Genomic DNA, 19,908 nt, shown 5'->3' on the forward strand with positions numbered 1-19,908 from the left:
TTGGACATATAAGGGCTTATTTTGTGCGACATGAGATGCACTTTACAAATACTTCATTTTAGTGGGTCATTAGCTTATTGATGAGATTTTATTAACTCTTGAATGTATGGAGGAAAAGAAAATTGTCAATTTTGGTTTACTTTCTTTCCGTATTTTTGGGGGTCGTACACCGTACACTAAAAATATTATATTATCTTTATTCTACAGATCACTACGATTACGGTGATACCTCATTTATATAGTTTTTCATTTATTTTTACAATTTTACTGGATAAAAACTAATATAGAGGAAATCTCATTTGTTTTTGCATCGCCATCTTTTCAGAGACGTAACTTTAATATTTTTTGGTTGACAGAGCTAGTTTAGGGCTTATTTTTTTACGAGTTGAGTTGTTCTTTTCAGTGGTACCATTTTGGCCCACATAACTTTTTTTGATTACTTTTTAGAACATTTCTGTGTAGAGATTTTATGAAAAATTTACATTTTTGGCGTGTTTTTCAGGTTTTGTTTTTACGGTGTTTCTGAGTTATTGTACGGATTGTTACGGATGTGGCGATACCAAATATGTGTGTGTGGGGGGGGGGGTTGGCGATTTTGTGTTTTTTCCACTTTATTGCATGTGTATAGGGAATATTTGTGTTTAGGGGACTTTATTTAATTAATTCTTTTTATTAAAAATGTTTTTATTTAATGTTTTAAACTTTTTTTATATACTTTTACAGGTTAGCTTGAACAAGCTCTTCTTCACATTGCACAGTGTAATGTAACACACTGAGCATGCTGCACATCCTGCCTTCTGACAGGACCCGTCTCCCGGAGGAGGATCCCACAGCCCCGCGCACCGGCAGTCCCGGGGCTGTGATCGGAGCAGCGGATTCCCCTGGTAAGCGCCGCAGGGGGGTCCGATTCATTTTAAATGCCCCTAACACGCCGTGACGTGTTAGGGGTTAACACCCATGTCCGGAGAAATCTCCGATCGCGGGTGTTAGAGGCAGACACCCGCAGCTTCTGGCCAGAAGTTTGACGTAATAGTACTGCATTTTGTGGGAACGCATCTCCCGCCATGCAGTACTATTACGTCAAATGTCGGGAAGGGGTTATCTGAGAAGAAAGCACTGAGCCCCTTTGCAGAAGAGCTCATCCCAAGCAGCAGAGCTCAGCCAGACACTAGAACAGATAATAGACACACTACATACACTGCAGACAGGAGCTGCAGACTCTATTTACACGTCATCACCTTCTATTTACAAAACATTCTGCAGAATCCTGAGCTCACAGCAAGAGAGAAGAGAACTTTGCAGAATGTTGCAGATACTACAGACAAGTGTCCCCCATGTAATTCTGCACAGTATCACCAGTGTGTCTGAGGGGGATACTGTGCAGAATTACAGGGGTGCAGCAGGAGACCAGCACTGGGGGATCCCCTCCAGGAGAAGCCACTTCTGAGGAGGTGACTGGGTGCTGGGTGTCACACACCTGGGTGCTGCTGTGAGTGTTATCTTCATTTTGGGCTGTGGGAGAAGCAGAGAGGAGCTTGTAGCAGGATCACATGTAAGTGCCTGAATCTAACATTGCGCCTAAACTGCGCCTAAACTGTTTTAAAGTAAAGAGATTAATAAGAGGCAGGAAATTACCTTATCACAGTTGGTGATAATTCTGGCAAAACAGTGCGCCAGAATTTAGGCGCAATTACTACACTTAAGCGCACAAAAGTGATAAATGTGGCCCAAAGTTTCATCTACCTATCTTCTTTTATCTTTATGTATCTCATATCTATATAATTATTTTGTATTATTTCTATTTATTCATGTATCTTTATCTATTGTTCTCCCTGTCACACTTTCTAGAAGCTCTTTGCCACCACCTTGTCTCCTATAATACAGGAGTTGATCCATCCATCTGCTGGATGCCAGTGGCAGATTCTTCACTGTTGCTTTTCTACTTGGCAGTTTTATCTCTTTTTCCTCCTCCTAGTTAATTTCAGTATGAATTTATCTGTAAAGCCTGTGTATAAATCAGAGATGTGTTGTGTTTTCTTGCTTGTCTATGTTTTCTCTTTTCTCTTCTTTGTTCATTTAGTTATAAACATGAGAAGACTATAACGGGCCTGGACCTGTGTGATGTCTCATTTAACACCGAACTACTGTGATGACCAGATGGTCGAAGAACAGAACTAGAGGGAGGATGGATAACAAGGTAGTTATAGTGTAAAACAGGAGCATTATGTGCAATACAACTACTATAATACTGTCCCCTATGTACAAGAATATAACTACTATAATACTGCCCCCTAGGTACAAGAATATAACTACTATAATACTGCCCCCTATGTACAAGAATATAACTACTATAATACTGCCCCCCTATGTACAAGAATATAACTACTATAATACTGCCCCCTATGTACAAGAATATAACTACTATAATACTGCCCCCTATGTACAAGAATATAACTGCTATAATACTGCCCCCTATGTACAAGAATATAACTACTATAATACTGCCCCCTATGTACAAGAATATAACTACTATAATACTGCCCCCTATGTACAGGAATATAACTACTATAATACTGCCCCCTATGTACAGGAATATAACTACTATAATACTGCCCCCTATGTACAGTAATATAACTACTATAATACTGCCCCCTATGTACAAGAATATAACTACTATAATACTGCCCCCTATGTACAAGAATATAACTACTATAATACTGACCCCTATGTACAAGAATATAACTACTATAATACTGCCCCCTATGTACAGGAATATAACTACTATAATACTGCCCCCTATGTACAAGAATATAACTACTATAATACTGCCCCCTATGTACAGGAATATAACTACTATAATACTGCCCGCTATGTACAGGAATATAACTACTATAATACTGCCCCCTATGTACAAGAATATAACTACTATAATACTGCCCCCTATGTACAAGAATATAACTACTATAATACTGCTCCCTATGTACAAGAATATAACTACTATAATACTGTCCCCTATGTACAGGAATACAACTACTATAATACTGCCCCCTATGTACAGGAATATAACTACTATAATACTGCCCCCTATGTACAAGAATATAACTACTATAATACTGCCCCCTATGTACAAGAATATAACTACTATAATACTGCCCCCTATGTACAAGAATATAACTACTATAATACTGTCCCCTATGTACAAGAATATAACTACTATTATACTGCCTCCTATGTACAAGAATATAACTACTATAATACTGCCCCCTATGTACAAGAATATAACTACTATAATACTGCCCCCTATGTACAAGAATATAACTACTATAATACTGCCCCCTATGTACAAGAATATAACTACTATAATACTGCCTCCTATGTACAGGAATATAACTGCTATAATACTGCCCCCTATGTACAGGAATATAATTACTATAATACTGCCCCTATGTACAGGAATATAACTGCTATAATACTGCCCCCTATGTACAAGGATATAACTACTATAATACTGCCCCCTATGTACAAGAATATAACTACTATAATACTGCCCCCTATGTACAAGAATATAACTAATATAATACTGCCCCTATGTACAACAATATAACTACTATAATACTGCCCCCTATGTACAGGAATATAACTACTATAATACTGCCCCCTATGTACAAGAATATAACTACTATAATACTGCCCCCTATGTACAAGAATATAACTACTATAATACTGCCCCCTATGTACAGGAATATAACTACTATAATACTGCCCCTATGTACAGGGATATAACTACTATAATACTGCCCCTATGTTCAGGAATATAACTACTATAATACTGCCCCCTATGTACAGGAATATAACTACTATAATACTACCCCCTATGTACAAGAATATAACTACTATAATACTGCCCCCTATGTACAAGAATATAACTACTATAATACTGCCCCCTATGTACAAGAATATAACTACTATAATACTGCCTCCTATGTACAAGAATATAACTACTATAATACTGCCCCCTATGTACAAGAATATAACTACTATAATACTGCCCCCTATGTACAAGAATATAACTACTATAATACTGCCCCCTATGTACAAGAATATAACTACTATAATACTGCCCCCTATGTACAAGAATATAACTACTATAATACTACCCCTATGTACAAGAATATAACTACTATAATACTGCCCCCTATGTACAGGAATATAACTACTATAATACTGCCCCCTATGTACAGGAATATAACTACTATAATACTGCCTCCTATGTACAAGAATATAACTACTATAATACTGCCCCCTATGTACAAGAATATAACTACTATAATACTGCCCCCTATGTACAAGAATATAACTACTATAATACTGCCCCCTATGTACAAGAATATAACTACTATAATACTGCCCCCTATGTACAAGAATATAACTACTATAATACTGCCCCCTATGTACAAGAATATAACTACTATAATACTGCCCCCTATGTACAGGAATATAACTACTATAATACTGCCTCCTATGTACAAGAATATAACTACTATAATACTGCCCCCTATGTACAGGAATATAACTACTATAATACTGCCCCCTATGTACAAGAATATAACTACTATAATACTGCCCCCTATGTACAAGAATATAACTACTATAATACTGCCCCCTATGTACAGGAATATAACTACTATAATACTGCCCCCTATGTACAGGAATAAAGCCTGTGCTTAGATCTGTGATTCGCAGTCATTATAACCTTTCTATTAGTAGATACTGTATTCTGTAATATTATTTCATACATTAATGATATTTAATAGAATTTTCTGTAACTTTGTGGGGTTTGAGCTTTGGCCTCTGGAGAATCATAATTGAGAACTAGTGGTGAATTAATCACAATCCTCTATGTGAGGGGTAATAATTTATTCTACCCCCCAGTGCTGGTATAAATCTACCACTACACCTATTTTCTCCTCCTAGACAGAGGTCAGTGGATAAATTCCTCTCTTTACTCCAGCGCAAGGTTAGAGCTCCAGGCTGCACCATTTATATTACTCATTTCCAAGGACGCAGAGACACAGCCACCATCTCAATCATACACAGTCATCAGCAGCGTCTGCATGCAAAATATGTCTGCACAGCAACTGCCGAAACAGAGGACATGTCACCGACACACAGCTGTCACCCCTCCTTTACCTGTGCACCATGACTACATGCACCCTCTCCATGTACACACAGCTGTCACCCCTCCTTTACCTTTGCACCATGACTACATGCACCCCCTCCATGTACACACAGCTGTCACCCCTCTGTTATATGTGCACCATGACTACATGCACCCCCTCCATGTACATACAGCTGTCACCCCTCTGTTATATGTGCACCATGACTACATGCACCCCCTCCATGTACACACAGCTGTCACCCCTCCGTTATATGTGCACCATGACTACATGCACCCCCTCCATGTACATACAGATGTCACCCCTCTGTTATATGTGCACCATGACTGCATGCACCCCCTCCATGTACACACAGCTGTCACCCCTCTGTTATATGTGCACCATGACTACATGCACCCCCTCCATGTACATACAGCTGTCACCCCTCTGTTATATGTGCACCATGACTACATGCACCCCCTCCATGTACACACAGCTGTCACCCCTCCGTTATATGTGCACCATGACTACATGCACCCCCTCCATGTACATACAGATGTCACCCCTCTGTTATATGTGCACCATGACTACATGCACCCCCTCCATGTACACACAGCTGTCACCCCTCCGTTATATGTGCACCATGACTACATGCACCCTCTCCATGTACATACAGCTGTCACCCCTCTGTTATATGTGCACCATGACTACATGCACCCTCTCCATGTACATACAGCTGTCACCCCTCTGTTATATGTGCACCATGACTACATGCACCCTCTCCATGTACATACAGCTGTCACCCCTCCGTTATATGTGCACCATGACTACATGCACCCTCTCCATGTACATACAGCTGTCACCCCTCTGTTATATGTGCACCATGACTACATGCACCCTCTCCATGTACATACAGCTGTCACCCCTCCGTTATATGTGCACCATGACTACATGCACCCTCTCCATGTACATACAGCTGTCACCCCTCTGTTATATGTGCACCATGACTACATGCACCCCCTCCATGTACATACAGCTGTCACCCCTCTGTTATATGTGCACCATGACTACATGCACCCCCTCCATGTACATACAGCTGTCACCCCTCTGTTATATGTGCACCATGACTACATGCACCCTCTCCATGTACACACAGCTGTCACCCCTCCATTACATGTGCACCATGACTACATGCATCCTCTCCATGTACACACAGCTGTCACCCCTCCGTTATATGTGCACCAGGACTAAATGCACCCCCTCCATGTACATACAGCTGTCACCCCTCTGTTATATGTGCACCATGACTACATGCACCCTCTCCATGTACACACAGCTGTCACCCCTCTGTTACCTGTGCACCATGACTACATGCACCCTCTCCATGTACATACAGCTGTCACCCCTCTGTTATATGTGCACCATGACTACATGCACCCTCTCCATGTACATACAGCTGTCACCCCTCTGTTATATGTACACCATGACTACATGCACCCTCTCCATGTACATACAGCTGTCACCCCTCCGTTACATGTGCACCAGGACTACATGCACCCTCTCCATGTACACACAGCTGTCACCCCTCTGTTATATGTGCAACATGACTGCATGCACCCCCTCCATGTACATACAGCTGTCACCCCTCTGTTACCTGTGCACCATGACTACATGCACCCCCACCATGTACATACAGCTGTCACCCCTCTGTTACCTGTGCACCATGACTACATGCACCCCCACCATGTACACACAGCTGTCACCCCTCTGTTACCTGTGCACCATGACTACATGCACCCCCTCCATGTACACAAAGCTGTCACCCCTCTGTTATATGTGCACCATGACTACATGCACCCTCTCCATGTACATACAGCTGTCACCCCTCTGTTATATGTGCACCATGACTACATGCACCCCCACCATGTACATACAGCTGTCACCCCTCTGTTATATGTGCACCATGACTACATGCACCCCCACCATGTACATACAGCTGTCACCCCTCTGTTACCTGTGCACCATGACTACATGCACCCCCTCCATGTACACAAAGCTGTCACCCCTCTGTTATATGTGCACCATGACTACATGCACCCCCACCATGTTCATACAGCTGTCACCTCTCTGTTACCTGTGCACCATGACTACATGCACCCCCTCCATGTACACAAAGCTGTCACCCCTCTGTTATATGTGCACCATGACTACATGCACCCTCTCCAAGTACATACAGCTGTCACCCCTCTGTTATATGTGCACCATGACTACATGCACCCCCACCATGTACATACAGCTGTCACCCCTCTGTTATATGTGCACCATGACTACATGCACCCCCACCATGTACATACAGCTGTCACCCCTCTGTTACCTGTGCACCATGACTACATGCACCCCTCCATGTACACAAAGCTGTCACCCCTCTGTTATATGTGCACCATGACTACATGCACCCTCACCATGTTCATACAGCTGTCACCTCTCTGTTACCTGTGCACCATGACTACATGCACCCCTCCATGTACACAAAGCTGTCACCCCTCTGTTATATGTGCACCATGACTACATGCACCCTCTCCATGTACATACAGCTGTCACCCCTCTGTTATATGTGCACCATGACTACATGCACCCCCACCATGTACATACAGCTGTCACCCCTCTGTTACATATGCACCATGACTACATGCACCCTCTCCATGTACATACAGCTGTCACCCCTCTGTTACCTGTGCACCATGACTACATGCACCCCCTCCATGTACACAAAGCTGTCACCCCTCTGTTACATGTGCACCACGACTACATGCACCCCCTCCATGTACATACAGCTGTCACCCCTCTGTTATATGTGCACCATGACTACATGAACCCCCTCCATGTACACAAAGCTCTCACCCCTCTGTTATATGTGCACCATGACTACATGCACCCTTTCCATGTACATACAGCTGTCACCCCTCTGTTACATGTGCTCCATGACTACATGCACCCTCTCCATGTACATACAGCTGTCACCCCTCTGTTACATGTGCTCCATGACTACATGCACCCTCTCCATGTACATACAGCTGTCACCCCTCTGTTACATATGCACCATGACTACATGCACCCCCACCATCTACATACAGCTGTCACCTCTCCGTTACATGTGCACCATGATTACATGCACCCCCTCCATATACACACAGCTGTCACCCCTCTGTTACATATGCACCATGACTACATGCACCCCCTCCATGTACATACAGCTGTCACCCCTCTGTTATATGTGCACCATGACTACATGCACCCCCTCCATGTACATTCAGACCCCAATAGACATCACATGTCCTGTCCTCCCGCCTGGCCCGACCCTCTTTAATGCAATTTGAGAAGTAGCTCACTGGATCAGCTCTCGGGAGGAACCGGCTCCCACCGCTCACTGAAAGTTACATTTTGCGCTGTCTCGGTTCTGAACGACCCATCACTACAATACATAACACTGGCTGCAGTCTCATGGTCACACCTGCTGACAGATTCCTCTAATGTAAAACAAGTCAGAGTTGCTCTTCTGGAGCTTGGAGTGAACATAGGTTGCGGTCCTGAATTTACCAGTAATGCAAAGTACAGTACATAACATTCTGCTGTAAATCCCTTATAGGGAAGTACAATGGGCAGGGTGACTTCAAGCAAAGCAAATGTATAAATAGTATGCCAATCATCAAGTAACATGAATAGATGGGGCAGTCCACAAGTTATGGTGCAGGTAACAGGTGTAACCCGTGTGCATCCAAAATACATGGAAACATTACAAGAAACGTCCCATATGTGGCCATGCAAAAAGTGTCACACATCATCACATCTAATGTATAGAGCCCATACCTTAGACCATAATAACTTGTCACTTGTATTATTACAATGTAGGGGTTGTGCCCTTCAGTGCTTTGCTTTTGGGGTCTCATCGTACAGCAGCTGTCCCCCGCTGTCAGGTCTGCCCCCCGCTTCCTGTATGTGGCGGTTCCCTCCTAGTTGCCGCAGTACCGCTCCGTCACTTCTCATGTTTGTTTCCAGACAATCAGCCTTCACATTCAATCTCCCGGGACCGGCAAATGTAACAATGCAGGTAATTAAAATGTGGAAGATTCGTCTCAGATTAGTAAGATATTACAAACTGCAAGACAGGAAGAAAATGTATCTGTGCATTAGGAATCATAATAATTATGCGCCCTCATAAATACTTTACTTCTCTTCCACTGGCCTTGAAACAGAGCACAACCAATCCTCTAGTCACACCCAGAGCTGCATTCTTAATTCTGCAGGCCTCTTCTTTGCTCCTATGTCTCTCCATTGTTCCCTCGCTGCTTCGAACCTCATGAATTGTAACATTGTACAATACATAGATAACTTTAAGCAGCAGTACATGTTACTTTATGTAACCATGAAGGGAACAAAGACCTTTTGAGCCCTTCAAGACTCCTGGGCCAAGGTGCTATCTCACCCTCTGTACCCCCTAAAGTTATACCCCTGTTCCTAAACAATGGGTCACTGTCATATACTGTATAATCAATGCACCTCCACTATCGCAGCTCAGGAGATAGAAGATACACAGAGCAACAACATGGATATATATACGTGTATAACTTCTAATAAGGAGGTAATCACAAGCTTATTGGCTGAAACCCAGCTTTCCCAGAAGCAGAACAGACTATTGCTCTGACCTGATATCCCTGTAATATGTTTGTGTGAGAAGAGCAGATATATAGATATCACCTGGGAGTTCAGACTGGATGGATGAAGCTGCTGAACTTATGGCAAGTAGAATACGATAAGGATAAGACAGATGGTCTTCTCCTGTGCCTACCGCTAATATATACCGACACCTGGTCTGATCCATAATTCTGCTTCCATTTCTGAGCACATTCACATTATGAAAATAAATGCAACACCAACAATCCTTATTCTGTGCAAAACATCTCCCTGGTTCTGGGGGATGTGCAGTGCAGGGTATGTGCAGGTCCAGCAGTTATATGGTATATGGATATATACAGCTGGTGCTTGTTGTGGATGTATATACTGCAGGGTTCATATTAGGGGGAATTAGAGGAGGGGGCGACACTCATGGGTACGGGGGAATGTAGTATGACCAGGGGTAGCAACAGTCTGTATTGCTTTGTATATGTCTACTGCTATACTGTATATATGGACACAGCACACTACTACTACTCCTACCCTGTATATATGGGCACAGCACAGTACTACTACTCCTATCCTGTATATATGGGTACAGCACAGTACTACTACTCCTATCCTGTATATATGGGCACAGCACAGTACTACTACTCTTATCCTGTATATATGGACACAGCACAGTACTACTACTCATATCCTGTATATATGGACACAGCACAGTACTATTACTCCTATCCTGTATATATGGACACAGCACAGTACTACTACTCCTATCCTGTATATATGGGCACAGCACAGTACTACTACTCATATCCTGTATATATGGGCACAGCACAGTACTATTACTCCTATCCTGTATATATGGACACAGCACAGTACTACTACTCCTATCCTGTATATATGGGCACAGCACAGTACTACTACTCCTATCCTGTATATATGGGCACAGCACAGTACTACTACTCCTATCCTGTATATATGGGTACAGCACAGTACTACTACTCCTATCCTGTATATATGGGCACAGCACAGTACTTTTACTCCTATCCTGTATATATGGACACAGCACAGTACTACTACTCCTATCCTGTATATATGGGCACAGCACAGTGCTACTACTCCTATCCTGTATACATGGGCACATGACTACTACTTCTATCATGTATACATGGGCACAGCACTACTACTCCTATCCTGTATATATGGGCACTGCACTTGTACTCCTATCCTGTATATATGGGCACAGTACTACTACTCCTATCGTGTATACATGGGCACAGCACAGTACTACTACTCCTATCCTGTATATATGGGCACAGCACAGTACTACTACTCCGATCCTGTATATATGGACACAGCACAGTACTACTTCTCCTATCCTGTATATATGGACACAGCACAGTACTACTACTCCTATCCTGTATACATGGGCACAGCATAGTACTACTACTCCTATCCTGTATACATGGGCACAGCACAGTACTCCTACCCCAATCCTGTATATGGGCACAGCATAGTACTACTACTCCTTTTATGTATATACGGGCACAGAACATATATCAAGGAACAGCACAGTACTTCCCCTCCTATCCTGCAAATATTAGCTCAATACTACTACTCCTATCCTGTATATATGGGCACAGCACAGTACTCCTACCCCAATCCTCTATATATGGGCACGGCACTACTACTCCTATCACTTATATATGGTATAGCTTAGTACTACTACTCCTATCCTGTATATATAATCATATATGCTGTATAGAAAGGATTGCTGTCTAAAATTATTGTGTGTAGGGTCACAGAAACCTGCTGACCCCAATACTATGTCACTTTATAGGCCAATTTTTCTCCTTCCTCTTTATATTCACAGCACTGCGTGTATACAACAAGCCTCGTCATTTACCATCATTTATATAGTAATCCACTTCTTGCCAACAGTAAGAGACTAAACCTGGTCATAGGGGAAACGTCAGAACAATCACAGAGTTCTTGGCAGCCTCTGGAGAGTCGATTTACATTATGTTCTATAGTATCGCTGGAAGCGAGGAGCCGGATTACAGCATCGAATTGCATCCCGGTTGCAGTAAATAAACGGGTTAAGTGATAGGTGGGAGCGGCTGCTCTCCAGAGGAAGTTGCATCCCTTGTTTGCAGACATGGAGCGGCTATGGGCAGCAGCCGGAGAGGAGATGCAACAATTAAACAGTGAGCGGATCCAAGCTGAGCACAGCTTGAGGTGTGGGGGGAACAGCTGAGCAGTTTGTTATGGGCTTGTGTGATGAAGCTTTGATAACAGGCACCAGCTTTGTGCTCCAGAAGAATCTGCCGCAGACACCTCTCGTGTTCGGAGAAGCGGAATCCGAAGCAGAGGGCATTCTCTGTACGACTGACGAGCAATTGTGCCGCTCGCGACAGACCGTGCGCGCTTGGAAGGAAATGAACGGATAGCAGTAGACCAGACTTATTACACCAGACGCATATGTCTCATCACAGCCTCCACTAAACATTTCTCACTGGTTAAACAAACTGCGCAGAGACCGGATGAATTCATCCTCATCAGTGATTACAGTGGAGCCTCAATAGTAGTGGATTATAATATAGGCAGGTAGCACAGGGCCCAATCCTTCTAGGGGGCCCATGGCCCATTTACTAAGGGCTGCACTTTCGTCGGACTTTTTTCGGGGATTGCACGGCTTGGAGAGGTACTTAACAGGTGTCTGCGCTGGGATTGTGTCGCACTCAATTCTTTTTTGGCGCAGCTGTGCTGCTTCCATGCGACACAAATTGGGTGCCGTGCCGCCGGACGCTCTGACTGATTCGGGCTGAGCGCGGAATGTAACTTGTAAATTCTGTTGCAAGACAATGCACTTACATGCACCAGGAAGAAGAAGGTGAACTCTGTCGGACCTGAGTGGGGAAGCGACACATGCAAGATATCGGGTGCACAATCTTAGTGAATCGCGGCACAGGGCATTGTCATCGGACCATGCACTTTCAATGAACCCCTCGGTTCATAAGTCAATAACCTATTAAGTATCTTGCTCGTCACTTCTCTTAACGGTCTTGGGGTTCCTATAGAAGTCTGTGATGCTCATGCTGTGGGCCAGCCATGTGTGGTGTCTCTGGTTTATTCTGTAATTGTTTTCTTTGTTTTCTTTTTGGTAATGTTTGTGAAAAAATCCCAAATTTTTCAAAAAAATTTTTTTTTTATGAAAACAAAAAGTGGAGTCTGATCCCAGAGTCGCTCTAAGAGTCAAGTATAAGTGAATCTGTCAGAAGTCTGACAGTGGGAAAAATTATTTGTAGTCCAAGATTGGAGCTACTTCATGTGCACCAAGGAGTATCCTCACACTGCTGTGCTCTAAACTCCCTGCACTGAGCTCCTCCACATCCTTTTCTCTTTGCTCTCAATAAAAGCTATAACAGGCTTCTAGTTAAATACTACAACAGTCACTGAGAGGAGGAGTTTTAGAGTAGCTCAATGCAGAGAGCTAAGAGCACAGCAGTGTGAGGATATGCCCCCTGTGCACTTTGACTTATGGCTAAACTGGAATTAAAAAAAAAAAGATATAAAAACAGATAACATAAAAAAATAGATTGCAGACTGTGTAAGGCATTGGTCCTGGTGACAAAATACATTTATATTGCAGGAATTTACCTAGTGCTCTGGGAATGTGTCCTCACACTGCTGTACTCTGTAGCCATACAGTCCCTTGGAGCAGAGGAGAGGGGCTCTGAACAGCAGTGTGAGGAAAAAGCTGATGAACTGCAGGACTATAACCCACAGATTCTGAACATCCAATGTACCTACATTGTAATACCTATTACTCTGAACCAGGAAGCACAGGATGAACAGTATATTGGACATGCTGGACATTGTGAGCAGTGATTGAGTGTGCTCTTATATTACTCCAGGCCTGGTAAGTCCATAGCCCCCAATATCTTAGGAGCACCCCATGTCCCAGGACCCAGTATACATATATATACACATACATCTTCCTTGAGAAGGATGAAGTCTCCGGCTCAGACTCTGCACAATTCTTCTTCTGTCTTGTGAATCAATGTTTTCTCTCCACATCTGCAGTGTAAGGGCACGGAGACCTCCAGACTGCTGACCCAGATATTGACCAGAGGGATCTGAAGGCATCTGCTGACAGATGAAGAGAAAAGAAATGGAAACTCACCAGAGAGCAGAGAAATGAGAGATATGAGTTACACCGCTGGACAGAAGAGTCATCCAGCAGAGAAGAGCAATGCGCAAGCAATCAGGCGAGTGCTGACAGCTACATAGAAGAAGCACATTATACATGTATGTCATATCTATCATACTCTAGTCACACCCAGAGCTGCATTCACAGTCACCCTTCTACATGGGATAACATAGTTCTTTCAACCCTCTGAGCTTCAAGTTTGCATGGATCGCAGTGCAGCTTTGGTTGGACCTTGAGTAAAATATGTGTTATAACTCATTGGGGGTCATTTACTAAGGGCCCGATTTGCGCTTTCCCGATGTCTTACCCGGATATTTCCGATTTGCGCCGATTTTTCCTGTATTGCCCCGGGTTTTTGGCGCACGCGGTCGGATTGAGGCGCATCGGCGCCGATATGCACGCGACGGAAATCGGGGGCGTGGCCAAATGATAACCCCAATGGGGCAGATTTACTTACCCGGTCCATTCGCGATCCAGCGGCGCGTTCTCTGCGGTGGATTCGGGTCTTCCGGCGATTCACTAAGGCAGTTCCTCCGACGTCCACCAGGTGTCGCTGCTGCGCTTTGGAACGCACTGGAGTTCACCGAGCCATCCTGGGTGAAGGTAAGCACATGTCCTGCGACACTTTTTTTTCTTTAAATGCGGCGGTTTATCCAAATCCGTCGGGTTTATCGTTCGGCCACGCCCCCCGATTTCCGTTGCGTGCATGCCAGCACTGATACGCCACAATCCGATCACGTGCGCCAAAAACCCGGGGCAATACAGGGAAAATTGGCGCAAATTGGAAATATTTGGGTAACACGTCTGGAAAATGCGAATCGGGCCCTTAATAAATGACCCCCAATAAGTCTGCAGATTCCTGAATAGTTACCGTATAATGGTATCTGTCAGCAGGTTATTTGGATTTAACCCCAATCATACCCTTTGTATATTTTGTTTGCAGCAGGACAACAACTCCAAGTGCATTGGTGCATGTCCTCAAATTACTGTGCTCTCCTCTGTACAGCCCTAGCTCTTTCCAATGACTAAAAGCTGTAGTAGGCAATTACTCATGTTACTTACACCAGAGAGACTGCTTAAAGTAATGTGCACAGTGCATTTGGATAAGGTACAATCTTCTAATATGAACCCATATATCACAGTCCTGCTGTTCCTGACAACATACACTAACAACATACATCTCTCCCTGGACAATATAAAACACTGGCTGCAGAGAGCACAGAGCACAGCAGTGTGAGGACACATCCACACTGCACTTAGAGAAGTTACATTCCTGGGATATTAATCCATATATGATATCACAATCCTGCTGCTACTAACAACATATGCAAAGATCTGATTACACATATCTCCAGGAACAAGGCAGCACCTGGCTGCAGTCTGGATGATCAGGACTAAGCCGCTGTCCATGGTGCTGAATATTGAAGTGCATTGCATGTTTGCTTAGACACACAAATCACATAGTGGATGTTCCCTTTCAGTGCAGTTCACTTCAACAGACGGTACTCCAGTTGTGGTGAAACTGTAACTTGCTGGATAGAGGTGACAGTAATGACATGCAGGAACCTGGGAAAGTTGGGTGACAACCCCTGTGTCAGCTCTTGTAGGAACAGTATAGTAAATGATGCTTATTTGAGTAGTGTTTTAGTTGTACCAGGAAGTGGCACCTCCATGAATCAGAAGACAAGGATCCACAGGGGATCATGCAGATGCTAAAGTGGTCTTCTGAGGTCACAACCAGGGGGCAGTGTACAGAATTATTATATAGTATTATATGCACAGCTCAGAGGACAGTATCACACAGGAAAGGATTAGATACTCATCTCAGCAGACAGTATCACACAGGATAGGATTAGATACACAGCTCAGCAGACAGTATCACACATGATAGGATTAGATACACAGCTCAGCAGACAGTATCACACATGATAGGATTAGATACACAGCTCAGCAGACTGTATCACACAGGATAGGATTAGATACACAGCTCAGCAGACAGTATCACACATGATAGGATTAGATACACAGCTCAGCAGACAGTATCACACAGGATAGGATTAGATACACAGCTCAGCAGACAGTATCACACATGATAGGATTAGATACACAGCTCAGCAGACAGTATCACACAGGATAGGATTAGATACACAGCTCAGCAGACAGCATCACACAGGATATGATTAGATACACAGTTCAGCAGACAGTATCACACAGGATGGGATTAGATACACGGCTCAGCAGACAGTATCACACAGGATAGGATTAGATACTCATCTCAGCAGACAGTATCACACAGGATAGGATTAGATACACAGCTCAGCAGACATTATCACACAGGATAGGATTAGATACACAGCTCAGCAGACAGTATCACACAGGATAGGATTAGATACTCATCTCAGCAGACAGTATCACACAGGATAGGATTAGATACACAGCTCAGCGGACAGCATCACACAGGATAGGATTAGATACACAGTTCAGCATACAGTATCACACAGGAAAGGATTAGATACTCATCTCAGCAGACAGTATCACACAGGATAGGATTAGATACACAGCTCAGCAGACAGTATCACACAGGACAGGATTAGATACACAGCTCAGCGGACAATATCACACAGGATAGGATTAGATACTCATCTCAGCAGACAGTATCACACGGGATAGGATTAGATACACAGCTCAGCAGACAGTATCATACATCATAGGATTAAATACACCGCTCAGCACATAATATCATATGGAATGGGATTAGATACACAGCTCAGCAGACAGTATCACACAGGAGAGGATTAGATACACAGCTCAGCAGGCAGTATCACACAGGATAGGATTAGATACACAGCTCAGCAGACAGTATCACATAGGATAGGATTAGATACACAGCTCAGCAGACAGTATCACACAGGATAGGATTAGGTACACAGCGCAGCAGACAGTATCACATAGGATAGGATTAGATACACAGCTCAGCAGACAGTATCACACAGAATAGGATTAGATACACAGCTCAGCAGACGGTATCACACAGGATAGGATTAGATACACAGCTCAGCAGACGGTATCACACAGGATAGGATTAGATACACATCTCAGCGGACAGTATCACACAGGATAGGATTAGATACACAGCTCAGCAGACAGTATCACACATGATAGGATTAGATACACCGTTCAGCAGACAGTATCACACAGGATAGGATTAGATACACAGCTCAGCAGACAGTATCACACAAAAAGACCCTGTTATAGCAGCAGGTAAACATTATAACATTAGATACTCACATGACAGACTTAGTGCAACAGTCTATATGGAATAAGATACAGCAGACAGTATCAAACATGTTAGGATTAGATTTAGTTTCTGGAGATGCTTTCACACAATGTTGCATTACATAAACCAGTAGCATTTTCATTTAATTTATTTTATATAAAAGTGAAATAATTTGAGACGATGGATTGGGGAAGGGTTAATATATCCGCGGCTCCCCTGTATCTCGCACTGTCTGGCTTTGGCATTGATGTGTGAAAGACATAGAAGCCTTGAGTGATTTTGCATAACTCATTCCTGACTTCAGCGCTGTCACATGCTGCTCAGCCATTAAGATGCAGGCAATGAATTCTGGGTAGAGCTATGCTAACGAGCGCGCTGACTGCCTCCCATTTACCGCCGCTGCAGCCAGTCGCTGCCTTATTTCCTTCCATTAGGGCTGCAGGCCCATAACCCGAGTTTCAGGATATGTTGGTAAATAACAGCGAGTGGTGCTGCCCAGCGCTCCAAGTCCAATCACTCCTTGTGCACGGCACTCCGGGGAGAAATCCCTGCTATATCCTATCATTTCCACTCAGTATCTCATCTGTTCCATTCCGGGTCGAGTTGATGGATCTTGATGAGCGGCGCCAGCTCTCATAACCTTCTCCCATTTGTTTCGAGCCTGATCGCGTCCAAAACGCAGAATGAATTGACTGGTGCGGCGCAGTTACTGAGAGGCTGATGTCTCTCTTCCCGCTATAATCGCAGCTGTCATTTAACTGCTGTTAATGATACACTGACAAATTTGGATAATGACTTGTTCTTTTCCAGATCATTCATAACAACGTGGAGACCCAAAGGACGGAGCAAGCTGGAGAGCAAGAGAGGAAATTAACACACCGCCTGGAAAAAGCCATGCACGGAAAATGGAAGATGTCTAATTAGGGGGAGAGGAGGCTTGGATTAGGGAGTATGGAAGTGTGGTCCTGACTCTAACCTCATGGCATGAATTAATTCCTTTCCTGACCCGACATCCCCCCAAATTATACCCCAGCTTCTGACTGTAACTTTCTGCCATATTGGGGCACACTTACTTACCTGTCCGACAAAGTTCCCCGAAAGTGCATTGTCCGACGATCATGCACTGTGCCGCAATTCACTAAGATGGTGCGCCCGATATCCTGCATGTGTCGCTTCCCCGCTGAGGTCCGCCGGACTTCACCATCTTCTTAGCGGTACATGTGAGTTCATTGTCTTGAAACACAATTTGAAAGTTAAACCTGTGCTCAGTCCGAATCAGTCAGATCGTCTGACGGCCCGCCCCCCGATTTGTGTCGCATGGAAGCCAGCATAGCTCCACCAAAAACCAATCGCGTGCGACACAATCCCAGTGCAAATACCTGCCAAAGCCGTGCAATCCCTGAAAACCATGAACAGTCAGATGAAAGGGGGATCCGCGACCCTTAGTAAATAAGCCCCATTATTCTCAGGTCATGCACCTCCTCAAATTGCCCTCCATGACTGTAACCCTCTAGCATTTTGTCCTCAGCTAATGCTTTGCCAGGGCTTACAGCCTACAACTCCCAAATTTATGCCCCAGGCCAAGACTCTTACCATCTAGCGTGTTGTCCTCAGGTGATGCCTTTCAAAAGATTACACCCTGTGTACCCACTAATTCAGTGGTGGCGAAACTATGGCACGGGTGCCAGAGGTGGCACTCGGAGTCCTTTCTATGGGCACCCAGGCCATCACTCCAGACAGGACTCTGTCCAAGCAACTTAAAAGAGGCTGCTTTCACTCATATTTTGATACTTACTTCGCTACTTGGGACTGTAGGAAGAGGGAGAATGAATAGACAGGGCCGAATTATCTTTAGAGGACCTCCTGCTGGCCCCACAATTCTCTGTGTACAGAGGGACACTGGAAAGAAGCGAAAATTATGAAAATTGTCCATCTTTCTACTGTGTAGCAGTCCTCAGGAGGCCAATATGATTGTTGAAGAACAGGAAGCAGTAAGTTACTGCTTTAATTCTTGGTTGGCACCTCGCAATAAATAAGGGGGTTTTGGGTTGCTTTTTGGGCACTCGGCCGCTAAAAAGTTCACCATCACTGCCCTAAATTACGCGCCAACCTCCTTACTCTGACCACCTGACATCTTGCCCTCATCTAATGCCCATCATCCACCATCGCCCTCACCAGCTCACAGTCTGGAGAACTGATTATACGGTTATTTCGCTATCACACAGCTTGGCCGCGACTCGCACATAACTTATATGTTCCCTGATGATGTTATCAGAATCACTACACTTGTAACACAACCTTTGCCCCACAGTAAATGGTGTCTAAGGACATTAGTCACCGATAGGATTTAGAGCGGCAATAAAACCATCAATGGTGTAAAACATTGTAGCAACTGCAGTAAATGATGATGATATCAATGTATTGATCCGGGGGCCGTCATGTGTAGAAATCTCCATTGTAGCAGATGCCTGGATCCTGTTAGAAAAACACAAGATACTGACGAGACTCATTATAAATGGGAATGATTTTGGCGCCCACAGATACTAAGTGTCTCCTCTGATGTTAATGGTATTCCATGCGATCTGGCC

At 43.9% G+C, this 19,908-nt stretch overlaps 1 long non-coding RNA gene across 1 annotated transcript; it reads left to right on the forward strand.

Moving 5' to 3' along the window:
* The first annotated feature begins 2,084 nt into the window (after positions 1-2,084).
* Positions 2,085-19,708, forward strand: LOC140104340 (uncharacterized). Its single transcript, XR_011850295.1, has 3 exons — positions 2,085-2,197; positions 13,917-14,101; positions 18,131-19,708. It is a non-coding gene; the product is annotated as an uncharacterized lncRNA (long non-coding RNA).
* The last annotated feature ends 200 nt before the right edge of the window (positions 19,709-19,908 follow it).

Source organism: Engystomops pustulosus, chromosome 10 (genome assembly GCF_040894005.1).
Source record: "Engystomops pustulosus chromosome 10, aEngPut4.maternal, whole genome shotgun sequence".
Taxonomy (NCBI): domain Eukaryota; kingdom Metazoa; phylum Chordata; class Amphibia; order Anura; family Leptodactylidae; genus Engystomops; species Engystomops pustulosus.